Source organism: Heptranchias perlo, unplaced genomic scaffold (assembly GCF_035084215.1).
Source record: "Heptranchias perlo isolate sHepPer1 unplaced genomic scaffold, sHepPer1.hap1 HAP1_SCAFFOLD_163, whole genome shotgun sequence".
NCBI classification, from domain to species: Eukaryota; Metazoa; Chordata; class Chondrichthyes; order Hexanchiformes; family Hexanchidae; genus Heptranchias; species Heptranchias perlo.
In genome coordinates, this window is record NW_027138892.1 from 410,291 (window position 1) to 425,503 (window position 15,213).

Below are 15,213 nucleotides of genomic sequence, written 5' to 3' on the forward strand. Positions count from 1 at the left end.
ATCTTCCATCATCACCCTCCTTCATAAAAGACCCACCCTTGACCCCTGTATCCTTGCAAACTACCACCCCATCTCCCACCTCCCTTTCCTCTTCAAAGTGTTGTCGCCTCCCAAATCCATGTCCATCTTTCCCACAACACCATGTTTGAATCCCTCCAATCAGGTTTCCACTCCTGCCACAGTCCTGAAACGGCCCTTGTCAAAGTCACAAATGACATCCTCTGTGACTGTGTGGAGGGAGATTTAATCTTCATCTAACCCTTGATGCACCTGCCCCCGGAGTGTTTGATGGCATATTGTGGAGGGAGCTTTACTCTGCCATGTACTATACAGTATCAGTCTGTGATGGAGCAGAGCCCTGCTCTTTAATAGAAATCATTCTTTCGATGAGCCACTGAGCCGCTAAAGCAGCCTCCAAGACCCAAAGTCTGATTTCCATCATCCCACAGTTCCAGCAGTTTGCGAGGGCTGGGCCACGTTAACAGCAGCTCTCTGTTCCTGGTCTGGAGCTGAGGTGTTGTGTATTGTCCCTGACACAGGGACCAGACGGTGAGCTGCTGGCTCCTATTGTTCTGGGATCATTCCCTGCTGCTCTGTTCTCACCTCTTCACTGGGTCTCAGATTATTACCAGCCATCTTCCTGATCAATAAACAATCGCCAGTCTGACCGGGGAGATTTGAAATGTGTGAAACATTTCATGTGTCTCATCCCTCTCCCTCGACACAAATAAATCGGCCATCATGAAATGTTCACAGTCCATTTCTTGAGCCTTCTCCTTCTTAGAAGAATCTTTTAAACTCCTTGCTAAAGTGACCATTGATCTTCATGTCTTGTTTTGCGGTATGTTCTAGATTATTCCAGGTCAGCATTGTAATAATTCGGGGTAGTTGAAAAGTGGGATCATTATATTAAATCGAGATATTTATCACAGCCCCGCCCCCCAAACATTCAAACCACCGTTCAGGAGGAGAACCCCTCTGCTCGCTGACCTACATTGGCTCCCAGTCCACCAACATCTCAAATTTTAAATTCTCATCTTCGTGTTCAAATCCCTCCATGACCTCGCCCCTCCCGATCTCTGTAACCTCCTCCACCCCGACAACCCTCCGAGATCTCTGAACTCCTCCAATTCAGGCCTCTTGCGCATCCACGATTTTCATCGCTCCACAATTGGCGGCCGTGCCTTCAACCGACTGGGCCCAAAGCTCTGGATTTCCCTCCCTAAACCTCCCCGCCTCTCTACCTCTCTCTCCTCCCTTAAGACATTTAAAACCGACCTCACCTGTCCCAATATCTCCTTATGTGGCTCCGTGTCACATTTTGTTTGATAATCGCTCCTGTGAAGCGCCTTGGGACGTTTTACTCCGTTAAAGGCGCGATATAAATGCAAGTTGTTGTTGTTGTTGGGGTGGAGAAAGGGTTTTCTTTCTTTTTATGACTCTTTTCTATCTCTCTATTTCTTTCCTTTCTCGGACTCTGTTTTCCGGGTCTGTTTACTGACACACATTACAATCTGTGTCACTCGGTGTCTAACAATGTGAGGCAATGTGTTTTATTCCCGCTGTGTTATCTCTCTGGCGGTTTGCTGATAAATGTTTAACTCGCGGCCTGTTCCCGTTAATGGTCACAAGCAGTAACAGACAGACAGAGCGTGTCTGACCGCCCTGAGATGTGGAAAAGGCATCAGTTTAGGACAAATGCATCAAATCAAATGTTCATCGGGCACCGAGAGAGACAAAAACCAGAGAGAAAGGCAGAAGGAAATAGAGAAATAAAAGCGAAATACAGACATCCTTGATGTCTCTCTATTCCATCCCCAACCGTTCACTGTTGGGTAAAAATGTCAGTGTAAATAAATGTTCGAGAATCGGCCCAAAGAAGAAGAAACAAAATAACCCAAAACTGCCGAAACCCGGGATCGAACCAGGGACCTTTAGATCTTCAGTCTAACGCTCTCCCAACTGAGCTATTTCGGCCCCACTGCAAACTGATCTTTTGGGTCAGCCTCTTGGAATAAAATATAACCCCGGGTGGAATTGCCCCTCCCGCTCATTCCTCACTTCGGGAGAATGAGACCGACCATCAAGGAGAGATTTTCTGATCCTGTCGTTGAATCTCATTTACATTAAACATTCCTTGAACTCTCTGCCGGGGGGATTCAGAGCTGGGGTTCGCCATGAACCAGCTTCCCCTCAATTCCCAGCTTTATCAGTGAATCGACCAACAAACGCTCGACAGAGCTCGGGTTATATTAATAATAAAAACAGAAAATGCGGGAAACACTCAGCAGGTCAGGCAGCATCTGTGGAGAGAGAAACATCCTTTCAGGTCGATGACCTTTCATCAGAACTCTCTCCACAGATGCTGCCTGACCTGCTGAGTATTTCCAGCATTTTCTGTTTTCACTTCAGATTTCCAGCATCTGCAGTATTTTGCTTTTGTTTTACAGCTTGTATTAATGTTCTGCTGATGATATCTTAATATTATCTTGTTTTTGGGCCATTTTAATGAGGTTCATGGACAAATTCTTCCATCATCCCTTCTCCCACATCGCTTCTCTCTCTCATTCATTCTTTTCTCCTTTCAATCCAGAAGAGGGCGGGAATCAGAGCTCACCCCCCGAACCCTCCGCACACAGACCCCCGTCTCCCACCCCGTGTGATCCAAGAGACAATTCAATACATTACACTCTGTATAAACACTGAAAGCTGACACACCAGGGGAGATCGCACAGTTTTGGACACGGAGTGAAATAAACTGAAGTGTTTATAAAAAGTTACAGATCACAACACGTGTCTCTGTCTCTCTCCGCCATCCCGGCCTGTGCTGAGTGAGCTGATCTCAACTGATGTGGTACTGAATCCCACACAGAGCAGGATGGGCACATGTTCAATCTCCAGCCTGTACTGAGTGAGCTGATCTCACTAGGTGTGCGACTGAGCCACGGAGCAAGAGAAGCCGAGGCTCAGTCCCGGGCCTGTGCCGAGTGAGCTGACTCAATGTGTTCCTGGTAATTTTCATCAACATCTTTGAATGTGGCAGCACGATTTGTTCAAGCCGTTAAAACAGCATCCAGTTCCTTGGCTTAATAATAGAGAAATGGAGGACAAAAGCAAGGAAGTTATATTAAACGTTTATAAATCATTGTTCAGGCCTCATCTGAAGTATTGTGTCCAATTCTGGGCACTATAATTTATTAAGGAGGTCAAGGTCTTGGAGAGGATGGAGAGGAGATTTCCCAGAATTATACCAGGGATGGGGTTTAGTTGTGTGGAGAGACTCGAGAACCTGGGATTGTTCTGCTTCGAGCAATGAAGGTTAAGGGTAGAAGTAATCCACGTGTTCAAAATTAAGAGGGGTTTTGATCGAGTAAATAAGGAGAAACTTCACCCACTGGCAACCAACGGACGCAGATTTAAGATAATTGGCGAAAGAACTAGAAGGGAAATAAGGAGTTTTTTTTGCACAGCGAATTGTTATGATCTGGAACGCACTGCCTAAAAGGATGGTGGAGCTCGATTCAATCGTAACTTTGAAAGGAGAATTGGATAAATACTTGAGTATCTCCCCACAGATACTACCTGACCTGCTGAGTGTTGCCAGCAGTTTCTGGGTTTATTTTTGAGCTTTCACTGTCGCAGTTTTCCTGACTACCTGCAACTTGCCTCAAGGACGCAGCTTCAAGCACAACTTTCTTGTGCTCTTCTCACACACAAGATCGCACTTTACTTTCCGACACACGCGCTTTAAAATCTGCCGTTTCCGCACACAGCGTCCTGCACCACGAGAATTTGAAAGACCTTTCGCTCATGGCCTGTAATCGCTCCTTTTTCCCCACAGGCGCTCTTTACATATATCCTCTACTCGATTCAATCACAAATTTCAACAGAACTATTAAGATCAAGGCGAAACACTTCCGATCTTACTGCACCGCCCCAACTTGTCAAATGTGCACCTTTCAACCGCCATTCGCAGCTCTGTAGCGCTGCCCGTCACTCACGCAACTCAACTGCTGAGAGAAAAGAGCCAACAAGCATCAAAACAAAAACCAGTTCTTCAGTTACCATCCCCTGGATCACAAGATTCCCCAAGTAAATTTCGTGAACATTCGGGCGGCTGTCTTTCCAGAGACCAGCCCTGCTTTCGTCGTGTTTGTCTGTCGAGCGGTCACGCAGATCGAAATGTATCGACTGGTTTCAAGGCACAAATGAACATTGGTGTGAATGGGACATGTGCCCAATAGAAACAGCGGTCGGAGCAGAACAAACTTAAAGGCGTGAGATCGTGAAAGTGAATGTTAGAGTCGGCAATGGAGCAGGAAAGTGTCCATGAAATGGAAGGAGGAAAGTAAAGGCGGCCTATTGATTGTGGAAGGAAGAAAAGCTGGGAGAAGAGGCGGGTTTGAACTGTGGAACATCAAGTACAGGCATGTGAGAGTGCTGGGATTTGATGAAATAAATAGGTTTTCGCCACCAAAAATTTTTTTTTTTCACGTATTGAGGATTGATCGATTGTTGCATTATATTTGCAAGCGCGGGAGAGAATAAAAGGAGCAGCGCACACTATGCCGTGACTCGGATTCGAACCGAGGTTGCTGCGGCCACAACGCAGAGTACTAACCACTATACGATCACGGCGCCACATGTCAGTGGTAAGCGATCTGCCCGAACTATTTAAATTGCGCCTTTAAGGTAGCAAAACGTCCCAAGGCGCTTCACAGGAGCTTTTTTAAACAATATTTGACCCCGAGCCACAGAAGGAGATATTAGAAGCAAAATACTGCAGATGCTGGAAAGCTGAAATAAAAACAGAAAATGCTGTAAATAATCAGCAAGTCAGGCAGCGTCTGTGGAGAGAGAAACAGAGTTAACGTTTCAGGTCGATGACGCTTCGTCAGAACTGGAAAAGGTTGAAGATTAAACAGTTTTTAAGCAAGCAGAGAGCGTTTAAGGAGCATCTTAAGGGAGGAGAGAGAGGTAGAGAGGCGGGAGGTTTCGGGAGGGAAATCCAGAGCTTTGGACCCAGTCGGTTGAAGGCACGGCCGCCAATGGTGGAGCGATGAAAATCGTGGATGCGCAAGAGGCCTGAATTGGAGGAGCTCAGAGATCTCGGAGGGTTGTAGGGGTGGAGGAGGTTTCAGAGCTAGTGAGGGGCGAGGTCATGGAGGGATTTGAACACGAGGATGAGAATTTAAAATTTGAGATGTTGGTGGACTGGGAACCAATGTAGGTCAGCGAGCAGAGGGGTTCTCCTCCTGAACGGTGGTTTGAATATTTGGAGGGGGAGGTGAAAAGTCTCTCGATTTGATATAATGATCCCACTTTTCAACTCGGTTGGAGATGGGGGCAGTAGTTTGCAAGGACCGAGAGGTCAAGGGTGAGTTTTTTGAGGAGGGTGCGATGACGCCAGATTTGAAGGGGAGGGGGACAGTACCTGAGGAGAGGGAACCGTTAACAATATCGGGCTAACATGGTGGCCAGGAAGGGAAGTTTGGTGGTCAGTAGTTTGGTGTGAATAGGGTCGAAGGAGTAGGGGGTGGGTCTCATGGTCAAGATGAGCTCAGAGAGGGCAAGAGGGGAGATAGGAGAGAAACTAGAGAAAGATGCGAGTTCAGGGCTGGGGCAGGGGGAACCTGAGGGGAAGTTTAGCTTGTGGGCTGGGGGAAGGGAGAGAAACGGAAGAGGCAGCTGAACGGATGGTCCCAGTCTTAGTGACAAAGAAATCCATGAGCTCCTCGCACTTGTTGTTGGAGGTGAGGGTGGAGGGAGGAGGGGAGAGGGGTTTAAGAAGATGGTTCATAGTGAAGAGAAGCCGGGGTTATCTTTACATTCCAGGATGATCCTGGAATAGTGAGCAGTTTTGGCAGAGAGCAGGACCTGATGGTGCTTTAAGTGCTGCCGCCAGATCTGGCGATGAATGGCTGAACCAGTTGTCTGCCAGAAACGTTCAAGTCTGCGACCTTGGACTTAAAGGATGGGAGATGAGGCTGCACATCACATCCCTTAAACATTGTTACCCGTTTCTGTCTGAAACTGGTGAGTGTGTAAATAGAAAGTAACAGAAAAAAGCATTTTAATCCATCAAACTTAATTCTGATTATTATTATAGCATAAAACCTGAACAGCCCATCCCTCAAACACTGATTTAAAACCAGTCCCAGGACCCTGAGCCGCTGTGAAAATGCTGTGATCCCGACCTGATTCGAACTCGCAGCTTTCTGATCGGGAATCAGACGCTGTCAGTTGCGACAGGAGGTGGATCCGGATCCAGAGGAGGGAGATCGGTACCGACCGCCGCCGGGACTCTCGGAGGGCGAGAGGCGGAAGCAGCAGCAGCCAGACCGCCTCAACAACAGCTCAGGATCCCCGCTCTCTCATCCAGCCGCTGCCGGCGGAGAGCTGCCGGTCCCGGCCTGAGCCGTGTCTGGGAGCCGCCTGCCGGTCTCTCTTTACTGAACGGGACCGATCCAGGTGCAGCTCACACACAGGCCCAGGAATCCCACTCCGGACAGATTCACTTCTTTAAACCTTGTTTAGATTCAGTGAATTGGGATTTAATTCAATCCTCATCTGCCCTCCGCTCTGTCAGTTCAGGACTTTATTTAAACCGATACTTGGAGCTCTGTTTTACAGGGTGTCGGCTGTTTAAGTATTTCTCAGTCCCACTACTCCCATTAATAACACTTTTTGCTGCTAACTGCTGCTTGATACAAAGTGCCCAGGAATTGGGGAATTTCTCCCGGGGACCGGGGAACTGACTCGGATTCGGCTCAACCCTCAAATCCACAAAGTTTTTGTCACTGCTGCTGTACAGGATTAAAGGAAGGGACCGAACCAGAAGTGGTTTTAAATTATTACTGACAAATCAGAGTAAAAGGCAAAGGATACAGTCTGCTTATCTACAGGGCTGAGTCCCCGCCCGCGTCACCGTCTGTCTGTCTGTCTCCCGGTTTATCCGTCTGATTGAGTCGCTGCTTTATTCTCTGGCTCTTTGTTTGCTGTCTGCAGGCCTCCCGACCCGACTGACTGACTAACTACCGGACCGTGTGTCGGAATGAATGACTGGGGCTGAGTGTCTGCCTATTTATGGACCTGAATGGCCACATTTCTCAGTTCCTGCCTTCGCTCTGTGTCACGGGCCTGTCGCTGTCTCTCAGGATGACAACACACCCACACCCTTCACACACCGCCTTTGACGACTGAACGCAGGTTTGCTCAGTCTGTCCCCGCAGCTCCTTCGGGAGTTTAATGATTTTGGAATGAAGAGTTTTTCCTGTGTGACTTGTGAAGTTTTGATCAGTGAAATGTTTGTGAAAGGGAAGGATTGAGAGCTTTTAGTGTGGGACAGAAGTGATGTTGTTTCATGGAGGAGTCACACAATTGAATTAACATGAGCAGCGGTTTCCAGAGTGTAGCGGTTATCGCGTTTTCCTCACACGCGAAAGGTTCCCAGGTGGGAATATTATTTGGGAATTTGCTCTTGTGAAAAGTGGGAGATAATTGGCTTTTCCTGTTAAATTTAACAACGGCTGCACCACATTCCTGGTGTCATAAACACTGAACATTTTAACCACTCTCTTAAAATACAGTCTTTAAAATGAGAACGGATGAAAATTCATCAAATGCAAAACACAATAACTTCCCCACGTGTCACTCGGTAACCATGTTAGCATTTCCGTCAGTCAGTCTGCAGAAAGTTATCGCTTCATTCATGGCGATTACAACAATCATTCATCTTTCACAGAGTTTCATGTGTTCATTTATTAAAATTCATAATTGTTTTGTGAAAATTATTTCCCTGACCAGGAATCAAACCCACACCGCGGTGGTGAGAGCCCCGAATCCGAACCACCAGATGCCGCGCAGTGGGTCGAGTAACGTATCGGCACAGTGAATGCAAAGAACAAATTAAAAAGTAGAAGCAGAAAATGTTGCGAACTCTCAGCAGGTCAGACAGCCTCTGTGGAGAGAGAAACAGAGGGAATGTTTCAGGTCGGTGACCTTTCATCAGAACTCGCTCCACAGATGCTGCCTGACCGGCTGAGTGTATCCAGCATTTTCTGTTTATAGTTCAGATTTCCAGAATCCGCAGCACTTTGCTTTTGAAATTAAAAAGTAGCTCAAGTTGATGAAAGTTGCACCAGTGAAAATCCTGGGTGGAGATTTAGAGGATGCGACAGTGGGAAGGGCTGGACTGCGATTCGAACAGTCCTCCAAGCAAATTTCGGGGAAGTCATCGAAATTTAAAAGAGGACTTGGAACGGGAATAGAACGACAGGCTCACGTGACAGGGCATTGGTATTCGGAATGTCCAAAATGCAGTCCCCACTGCTCTGATTACCTGAATCAGACAAATAGTAATTCACAACACAGGACAAATCCATTTGATTTGAGTTTTGGAAACCCATTCACGACAGCAGCTGTCTCCCATCAGTTTACTTTTCCAAACTAAAGGGTGTGAAGCTTGCACGAGTGATGATCTGTGCTGTATTATTTCTGAGCAGCAGACTCACTTTGCCCCATCAATGCCTATTTGTTGGAAGGCGCAGTCCCCATTGGTCGAGGGGATCGGTTTCTCGAGCTGTGATTCACCATCCTCTATTTCAGGAATATTCCGGTTTGCTGAAAATGAGATGAGATGAAACGAGCAGGTCCAACGAGCCGGTCTGTCACACTACACGGCATCTACAAAGTTGTCTCTTGCACTAACAGTGAAGCGGAGGGCAGTTTTCACCCCTAAACCAGCAAGTTAGGTGGCGCAGTAAATAGTGTAGATGGGAGCAGGAAGTAGTGAAGGGACATTGATGATTAAATGAGAGGGTAAAACTGTGGCAGATGGAGTTCAATGTGGGGAAGTGAGATATAATCCACTTGGAACATTAAAAAGATAAATCAGAGTATTTTCTAAATGACGAGAAACTAGGAACTATGGAGGAGCAGAGAGGTTCAGGGGTCCATCTCCAGAAATCACTAAAAACTAGCGGGCAGGTACAAAAAATAATTAATGGAATGTGAGCCTTCATCTGAAGGGGCTGGAATACAAATGGTGGAAGTTATGATACAGATGCATAAAGCCCTGGTGAGACCACATCTGGAGAACTGCGTTCAGTTCTGGGCACCGTACCCCAGGAGGGACATATTGGCCTTGACTGGGGTGTAGAACAGATTCACCAGAATGATATCGGGGCTAAAAGGGTTAAATTATGAGGACAGGTCTTGTAGGCGAGACTTTTATTCCCTTGAGTTTCGGAGATTAAGTGGTGATCTAATTGAGATGTTTCAGAAGATAGGGGGGAGGGAAATGTCAGAAGACGGTTTGTAGTGAAGAGAAGCCGGGGGTTATCTTTACATCATCCTGGAATAGTGAGCAGTTTTGTCAGAGGAGAGCAGGACCCGATAGTGCTTTATGTGGTCCAGCACAGATCTGGTGATGAATGGTTAACCAGTTGTCCACCATAAATGATCAAGTCTGCGTCCCTTGGGCTCACAGGAGTGGAAATGAGGGCAGCACCAAGAGGATCGACCAGGGTGAGAGAAGAGTAATGGTTTTAATGGGGACAAGGGCATCAAAGGTAGAGGTGAGGGTGTGATTGAGCAAATCAGTAGCTGCAGAAATGTCGTGGTGAATGGAGGGCCAAAGGCTGGACAGTTGGGAATTTGAAAGTGCCGTTGTAAGTGACCTGGGGGGAGAGTTTTTTCCAGGGATGAACACAGAAGGAAGTGGGTTAGTCCCACTCCCCGGCTCTTTCCCCACAGCCCTGTGAATTTTTTCACGTCAAGTATTTATCCAATTCCCTTTTGAAAGTTACTATTGAACCTGCTTCCCCCTCCCTTTCAGGCAGTGCATTCCCGATCACAAAAACTCGCAACCTAAAAAAATCTCTCCTCATTCCCCCGCCCGTGGCTTTTATGCCCATTGATCTTAAATCTGTTTCCTCTGATTATTAACCCTCCCATCACTGGAAACAGTTTCTCCTTATTTACTGTATCAAAACCTGTCATAATCGTGAACCTCCATTAAACCTTCTAGGTGTAATCTCAGTGCCCTTCCTGGTGCTTTTTCTTTCCGTTCCCATGTGGTCCAGCGGTGAGGATTCCTGGTTTTCGTCCAAGCGGCCCAGGTTCGATTCCTGGTGTGGAAATAAGAGCTTTTTAGTCCCAGCCTCCCAATTTGCCTGCAGTCCGGGCTGTGGCTGCTGCTTCCTCCCTCGCTTCTGTGTCAGTCCCTCAATCACACTGAGAAGTGAGACGGACCACAGCTCTTCAAGGGACAGTGCACGAAAAAGCCAGTCCCACAAGCTGAAGGGAAGCAAGCAACAATGTCCCGACAGGTCACTCAGCAGCTCATGGCCAAGTGTTTGACGACAATCATTTTATTATTTACTGTAAAACCAGAGTCTCAGTGAAACACACACAGAACATTCTGGAAACACTCAGCGAGTCAGGCCGAATCTGTGGAGAGAACAGACCATTTAACTGAGAGTCTCAATGAGACAAGGAACAAGACACGGCTCTTCACAAATTGCCATGGGATCTTATACTCTTCGGAGCAGAAAGCAGGGACCCCCATGAAACACCTCATTCAAAGGACAGCACCTCTCACCTTTCTATGATTCTATGATTCCATGTGGGTGGAGAGGGTTACAAGGAAGTGATCAGAGATGGCCTTATCCATGATTGACACGATCGGGAGTCGAGAGGCCACGTGAGATGGCAAGGTCGAGGGGATGGCCATGAATATGGGTCGGGGAGTTTCTATGCAGGGATATATTAAGGGAGGATAAAGTATCACACAATAGACTTGTTGGCAAAATTGAAGCCCATGGGATTAAATGGACAATGGCAGCTTGGATAGAAAATTGGCTCAGGGGCAGAAAACAGAGAGTAGTGGTGAACGGTTGTTTTTCAGACTGGAGGCAAGTATACAGTGGTGTCCCTCAGGGCTCGGTATTAGGACCACTGCTCTTTTTGATATATATTAATGACTGCGACTTGGGTGTACAGGGTATAATTTCAAAGTTTGCAGATGACACGAAACTCAGAAATGTAATAAACAATGTTGAGGATAGTAACAGACTTCAGGAAGACATAGACAGACTGGTGAAATGGGCAGAAACATGGCAGGTGAAATTTAATACACAGAATTGTGAAGTGATACATTTTGGTAGGAAGATTGAGGAGAGGCAATATAAACGAAATGGAACAATTTTAAATGGAGTGGGGGAATAGAGAGACCTGGGGGTGCAGTTACACAAATCTTTGAAGGTGGCAGGACAAGTTGAGAAGGCTGTTAAGAAAGCAATTGGGGCCCTTGGCTTTATTAATTGAGGCATTGAATACAAAGGCAAGGAATTGATACTAAACCTTGATAAAACACTGGTTAGGCCTCAGATGAAGTATTGTGTTCAATTCTGGACACCAAACTTTTGGAAGGATGCCAAGGCCTTAGAGAGGGTGCAGAATAGAATTACTAAAATGGTGCCAGGGATAAGGGACTTCAGTAATGTGGAGAGACTGGAGAAACTGGGGCTGTTCTCCTGAGAGCAGAAAACATAAAGGGGAGATTTGATAGAGGTTCAAAATCATGAAGGGCTTTTGTTAGGAATCTTACAACACCAGGTTATAGTCCAACAATTTTATTTTAAAATAAAATTTTTGGACTATAACCTAGTGTTGTAAGATTCCTTACATTTGTCCACCCCAGTCCATCACTGGCATCTCCACATCATGGCTTTTATTAGAGCAAAGAAAGAGAAACTTTCCAGTTGCAGAAGGGCAGTTACAACACGGGTTAGACAGAGAGCAAAGCTCCCTCCACACTGTGACATCAATCACTCCCAGGGAAGGTACAGCACGGGTTATATGCAGATGAAGCTCCCTCTAAACTGTGAAATAAAACACTCCCAGGGCAGGTACAACACGGGTTAGATACACAGTAATGCTTCCTCTACACTGTGCAATTTAGATCTCGCCTCAGATTTCAGATAAAAGGTTAGTTTCCTGGACACTCTGCTGGTGTCTCTCTGTCTCTCTGAACTCAGTTACACCGCTCTCTACCTCCCTCTGCTGGTGTCTCTCTGTATCTCTGTACTCAGTTACACCGCTCTCTACCTCCCTCTGCTGGTGTCTCACTGTATCTCTGTACTCAGTCACACCGCTCTCTACCTCCCTCTGCTGGTGTCTCTCTGTATCTCTGTACTCAGTTACACCGCTCTCTACCTCCTTCTGCTGGTGTCTCTCTGTATCTCTGTACTCAGTTACACGGCTCTCTACCTCCCTCTGCTGGTGTCTCTCTGTATCTCTGTACTCAGTTACACGGCTCTCTACCTCCCTCTGCTGGTGTCTCTCTGTATCGCTGCACTCAGTTGAACCGCTCACGATCTCCATCTTTATTTCTTTTCTTTTTTTTCTAAAGAAACTTATGAAATAGGACAATGGAAGTGATTGAATGAATGGAGGATCCTAAAGACATTGAGTTTTTTTTCTGAAAGACATCCAATCGTATCACAACGGCGACTCATTGAATTGGAATCAGGTGGCTGCAGGTTGTGTATAAAAGGTGCTGGTTGGTGGATAAAGTCATAGTTGAGTTGTTTGGTAACATGGGGGATTTTGTAGTGGGAGGTTAATCACTGTGACACTGACAACGAGCAGAGCAGAGCAGAGCAGAGCACAGTCAGCCAGCCAGCCAGCCAGCCTGAGGAGAGGAGAAGGAGACGAGAGGAACCATCGACAGGGAAGGAAGGAGGGAGGAGAACACCATCACCAGCACCGTCAACATCAGCCGTGAGGGGTGTGCTGCTGCCGGTTTTGGCCATCAACACAGAGGGAGGAAGAGGAGGTCGGCGCCGTGTGGAGGTAGGGGGAGGAAGAAGACCATAAAAGGACAGGGGGTTTCCCCCCAAGTGTCTGGCCCGGGACAGCTGGAGCTGCCTGGGTGAAGTTACTTTTCTTTTGTTTCCATCCTTGGAGGACTGAGCCGAGGCAGCTCCAGCTGTTTAGGGGAAGACATCTCCTCCCCCTGCCCACCGGAAGAAAGAAGGTGCAACCCCGCCCCTCTTCAACCGATTTCCTCAGCGGCCCAGCCCTGCGGACTCCCTCCTTTCCTTTTTTTTTCTGCCATCCCTCCCTCTCTCGTTCTCTCGCTCTCTTGAGCACGATCTTCAACAAAAAAAAAATCGGACAAAGGAGCCCCTCTCCCAACCGAGTACTGGGATACGGGGGAGAGGCGGTTCTCTCGCCCGGACACGCCCTGGCGTACCATCCTGCCGTCCGGCGGAGACGGGGGTCCCCAGTGGGGGGCTCTCGACTCAGGGATCCTCCCGTGTTCCATCGGGGATCTGGGGTGGAGAGTGTTGCACGGAGCAGTGGCGTGCAACAGGCGTTTACGCCATTTCACGGACACCCAGGCCGCTTGTGATTTCTGCGGCCTGGAGGAGTCCGTGTTTCATTTGTTCACGGGGTGTGGGAGACTGCAGCCCCTGTTTGATTATTTGAAGGGGCTGCTCCTCAAGTTCTGGCTGCATTTCAGTCCCACGCTCCTGATCTTCGGCCGCCCGGTGAGGAGGGGGGCGGGCAGGTCGGTGGACGTTCTCGTGGGCCTGCTCCTGGGTCTGTCCAAGGTGGCCATCCACAGGTCTAGGATGATCGTGGTCCGTGGGGGCGGTCGCTCTGCCTGTCTGCCTCTCTTCCGTGGAATGCTCCGCGCCCGGGTGGCCCTGGAGATGGAGCACGCGGTGTCTGCCGGTACGCTCGAGGCTTTCCGCGACCGGTGGGCACCGCAGGGGCTGGAGTGCATCCTGGACGAGGAGAATAAAATTTTAATTTGAACACTTGGTTTTGGTTTGTTTGGTTTTAGTATTTAAGCACACCCCACACCCCCCTTCTTATAAAAGGGGGGCCTAACAAAATAAAAAAAAATAAAAAAGGAAAAAAAAAAATCTGAAAGTGAAAAAAAAGAAAAAAAAAATCTGAAAGTTTCTCTTTGTTTCAATCTCTTGGAATCATAACTTTGAATTATTTGATAATAATTTGATATTTTCACTGAAGTGGCTTTTCATAATCTGGTCAAGTTTATTACTTGTTAGTGATTGTGATGTTGAGACAATATTCAAAGCAATCAAGTTGTCTTGAGTGAATTTGCAAACCATCCATTGGTCAGAGAAATGGAAATTCCATCCCATGGATGGTGTGAATCGTCCCCAGTTCTAATATAGAGAATGGGTGTGTCTGAGGATTGGCAGCATGGGGGCATCAACTGGGCAAAGCATTGTGGGATGCATCATTTTTAGTTTTGATTCTCATGAAATGTTGTTTGGTAAAATTCAGGATATTCAGCGAGAATGAGAGGCAGTGAAGATTACTGAATGCAATGTCACCCACACAAACATCTCCATTTGTGTCAGCTGTGGCTCAGTGGCAGCACTCTCACCTCAGAGTCAGAAGGTTGTGGGTTCAAGTCATCATCTGGAGACTTGAGCACATAATCTAGGCTGACTAAGGGAGTGCTGTACTGTCGGAGGTGCCGTCTTTTGGATGTGATATTAAATCGAGGCCTCATCTGCTCTCTCAGGTGGACGTAAAATATCCCACAGCACTATTTCGAGGAAGAGCAGCGGAGTTCTCCCCAATATCTGGACCAATATTTATCCCTCAACTAACATCACTAAAACAGATTATCAGGTCAATATTTCATTGCTGTTTTTGGGTCCTTGCTCGAGGCAAATTGACTGCCGCATTTCTTACCTTACAACAGGGACTACACCTCAAAGGTGCGAACTATGCAGCAGTCAAAGCTACCAGATAATCCACACTGACTCGTAAAATTATGGCTCAACAACGTATGAAATGTGGTGACATTGATATCCCAAAAGTGCCTTTAGAGATCATAATATCCTACTATTACAGCACAGAAAGAAGCCATTCAGCCCATTGTGCCTATGCTGCCTCTTTGAAAGAGCTATCCAATTAGTCCCACTCCCCTGCTCTTTCCCCCTTCAAGTATTTATCCAATTTCCTTTTGAAAGTTATTAAATCTGCTTCCACCACCCGATGAGGCAATGCATTCCAGATCAGAACACTGAAAAAAGTTTCGTGTCACTTCTGGTTCTTTTACCAATCACCTTAAATCTGTGTTTGCTGGTTACTAACCGGTCTGCTACTGGAATCAGTTTCCCCTTATTTACTCCATCAATATAAAGATATTAACATGGA

General features: G+C 47.0%; 3 non-coding genes across 3 annotated transcripts; 1 reads left to right on the forward strand and 2 right to left on the reverse strand.

Annotated features, from left to right (window-relative positions):
• Positions 1-1,904: 1,904 nt before the first annotated feature.
• On the reverse strand, positions 1,905-1,977 carry trnaf-gaa (transfer RNA phenylalanine (anticodon GAA)). The gene has a single exon. It is a non-coding gene; the product is annotated as a tRNA-Phe (tRNA).
• Positions 1,978-4,566: 2,589 nt separating this feature from the next.
• On the reverse strand, positions 4,567-4,638 carry trnah-gug (transfer RNA histidin (anticodon GUG)). The gene has a single exon. It is a non-coding gene; the product is annotated as a tRNA-His (tRNA).
• A 5,432-nt stretch (positions 4,639-10,070) lies between these two features.
• Positions 10,071-10,142, forward strand: trnae-uuc (transfer RNA glutamic acid (anticodon UUC)). The gene has a single exon. It is a non-coding gene; the product is annotated as a tRNA-Glu (tRNA).
• Positions 10,143-15,213: the final 5,071 nt, after the last annotated feature.